This window comes from Chenopodium album, chromosome 3, assembly GCF_948465745.1.
Source record: "Chenopodium album chromosome 3, dcCheAlbu1.1, whole genome shotgun sequence".
NCBI lineage: Eukaryota > Viridiplantae > Streptophyta > Magnoliopsida > Caryophyllales > Amaranthaceae > Chenopodium > Chenopodium album.
In genome coordinates, this window is record NC_137836.1 from 17,653,363 (window position 1) to 17,656,811 (window position 3,449).

Here is a 3,449-nt window from a genome sequence, read left to right on the forward strand (position 1 = left end):
TGACATCTATTAAGGCTCCCGAAGTGGCTAAGAAAGGTCTTCCTAAAATGATAGGGATATGGTCATCTTCCGCAATCTCAAGCACAATGAAAACAATGGAAATAGTGAACTCTCCGATCTTGAGGGGAACATCCTCAACTCTCCCCTTTGGAAACTTAATAGACCGATCGGCCAATTGAAGGGTCATGTTGGATGGAAGGAGCCCACCTAGCTTAAGTTTCTTGAAAACGGAATAAGGCATGATGCTAACACTAGCACAAAGATCACAAAGGGCATTTTAGAACAATTTTCCTTTGATTTTGCAAGGTACGGAAAAATTTCTGGGATCTTTCAACTTTTAGGGTAAGTCATTATGAATAAAGGTGCTACAACACTCCCCCAAATTCACCGGTTCCACCATATTGCAACCTCTCTTACCCCTCAAAATTACCTTAAGAAACTTAGCATAGGTTGGCATTTGTTCCATGACCTCGGTGAAAGGAATATTAAGATGAATCTTCTTAAGCATCTCGATGAATTGTCCAAATTGCTCATCCGATTTGTGCCTATTGAACTTTTGGGGGTAAGGAAGTCTAGGTTTGTAAACCTCATCTTTCTTCCTCTCTTTCTCCTTAGGCTTATCATTGGAATTCTCACTCATCTTGCTAGACTCTTCATGCTTATTCCCTTCACTCAAATCACTCTCCTTTTCACCCTCCTTAATTTTCCTAGGAACACTCTCTTTAAGGACCTTACCACTCCTAGTGGTGATAGCACACATCAGATCCCTAGGGTCAACTTCTTGTGATAGTAAAGAAGGAGGACTAGCACAATCTCTCAAAGGGTTTGCTAGTTGAATGATTTGGTTCTCAAGCATCTTTCCATGAGTAAATAGGACCTTAAACATTTTGTTACAAGACATTGTGAATTCATTCAACTTCTCAGATTGAGCCATCATGAAATTCTCTAGCTTATTCATTTGAGATTGTTGAGCATAGAAATCATCACCTTGGTTTTGAGTCTTTGAAGTAAATTGGGGTGGGGTACCTCTTTGAACATCATTTTGAAAGTCTCCCCTACTTTGATTACTCCAATTACCCCTACCATAATTTTGGCCGGAATTTTGATTATGGTTACCATAACCTTGGTTATGATCCCCATATTCTTGGCCATGGCTTTGATCATTACAAACGAAGTTCTTATGGTTACCACAAAACTTTTGTGTCACATGGTTACCATAACCACTATTTTGGTTATAATTATCATAACTCCCATGATTGTGATAATTCCTATTCCCAACATTCTTTTGAGCAATAAATCTAGGTCCAAAATCATTATTATCAACACAATTCACATGCACATTCTCATATCCATCATATCCACCACAAGGAACTTTGGAGCAATTAGAAGCATCATGATCATTCTTTCCACATAAATCACAAACCAAGCATTCTCTTATCATGCAACAAGAAGCAAAAAGAGGGTTAGAGTAGGAAGATGTACCTCTCCCCTTAAAATGGGATGGAAGACTAGAAGCTTGTGAAGGACTCTCAAGCTTGGTCTTGAGAGAAATCACCTCCTTTCCTTACTCCAAGACCAATGTGGACAAATTGTTGATGACATTAGATTAATCGATTGAGCCACTTGTGCTTGTCGATTCCATCTCTACATCATTCCAATTCATGTAGTTCCTTACTACATCATCTATTACATCCACAACCTCTTCTTCCGTCTTGTTCATAATCGGCCCTCCGACTCCGGCATCAAGGCTCGATCTACCTTGAGAGCTCAAACCACCATAGAAAATTTGTATGACTTCATGGGTTGGAATTCCATGCTGAGGGCATTCCCTTTGGTAATCCTTGTACCTCTCCCATGCTTCATAGAGGTTCTCTCTAGGCAATTGCATGAAACTTTGGATTAAGGCTCTAGCCTCCGCCGTCTTCTTTTGTGGGTAGAAACGGGACAAGAAAGCCTTGGTAACTTCATCCCATGTCCTTAGGGACCTTGGATTTACCTCCTTGTTCAACCACTCTAAGGCTCTCCCTGTGAGAGAAAAGGGAAACAACTTGAGCCTTATATACTCTTGAGCAACTCCGGCTTCCATAATTGTATTGCAATACTTCTCGAAATCTTTGAGATGGTTGAGAGGGCTTTCACTTGTTGTACCACCATATTGTTTCCTTTCGATCAAGGTGATCATTGCCAGCTTGATTTCAAAGCACCATCCGAAATCAATAAAGGAGCAATCCAACTCTCATACTTGTAAGCACCCGTAGTGCCCAACTCTTTCAATTGAGCTTCTCCCATGTTCTCTTGCACACACAATCTCAAACGAAATTATTAGTAGCACGGCTACAAATGTATCCTAAAGGAAAATATTTTTGTGTTTTTGAATAAGGTGGAATAGACTCAACAACAATATACAATCGCAACGCCATTCCTCGGCAACGACGCCATTTTGACAAGGGTCGGAACTAGGTCGTTGAAACTAACCCTACCCTAGGCCAAACAAAATTTGTAATCTCTCAACACACCCTTATACAAGTATAATGGTAAGTCGAGGGTCGAACCACTATGGAATGGAGGGCGATCTTATATTGTCAAGTCAAGCTATTCCGGAAAGGTTAGGTAAGGGTGTGAATGCTAAACAACTAAACAAGCTAGGTTGGGACAAATGTAATAGACACTAGGGCTCGGGATCCACATATACTTGTAACGGATTCCGCTAATTGCGAAAGAGTTGACTAAGTCGAGTGATGCGAGGGAAAACCAATCATGCAACCAAAAGAGCATATCAAGCTATTTTCCTAGAGGTCTAACTAGTGTCAACTACGATAAACTCTAGATAGGAACGTCACAAGACACCTTAATCGTTAAATGCAAGCCATAAATCAATGGTCTGTATCAATGTGAACCTACAATGCAATCTAGTGTGATTAACTAGGGTGATCAAGCCTAAATCAAACACACACATGCACCTAATCAATTAACCAATTTAATCACATCATCAACTCCATCAATTTCCCCAAATTAACTTCAATCCATTACTCATATATGCTTCACCATTAACCTAGCAATCAAACAACTCATAATCCATAGAAATCAAGATCAAAACAAAGCTAAACAACCAATTCATCATGATCAAATTAAACAAACTAAAATCAAATCACAAATCAATCAAACTTCAATCAAACTTGAACATTTAACAAAACAATTGAAATCAAACTAAAGATCAAACTAAAGATTGAACTAAAGAAAAGGAATCCTTATAAACTTTATCAAAAATCAAAGGAAATGGAGAAATCTTCAATCATCAACAATCCACCATGAAATTCTCTCACTAAAACCTAGAGTTTCTCTCTCTAAAAATCTCTCTAATTTGATCTAAAACTAATTCTAATTCTATTCTAATCATTCTCTTTCTAAAAATAGAAGGAAAAACTATATATAGTAAAACTAACAAGAGA

The 3,449-nt window shown here is 38.5% G+C and overlaps 1 pseudogene; it reads left to right on the forward strand.

The window, feature by feature from the left end:
• Window positions 1-1,808: 1,808 nt before the first annotated feature.
• LOC145625842 (small nucleolar RNA R71) lies at window positions 1,809-1,907 on the forward strand (annotated as a pseudogene).
• The last annotated feature ends 1,542 nt before the right edge of the window (window positions 1,908-3,449 follow it).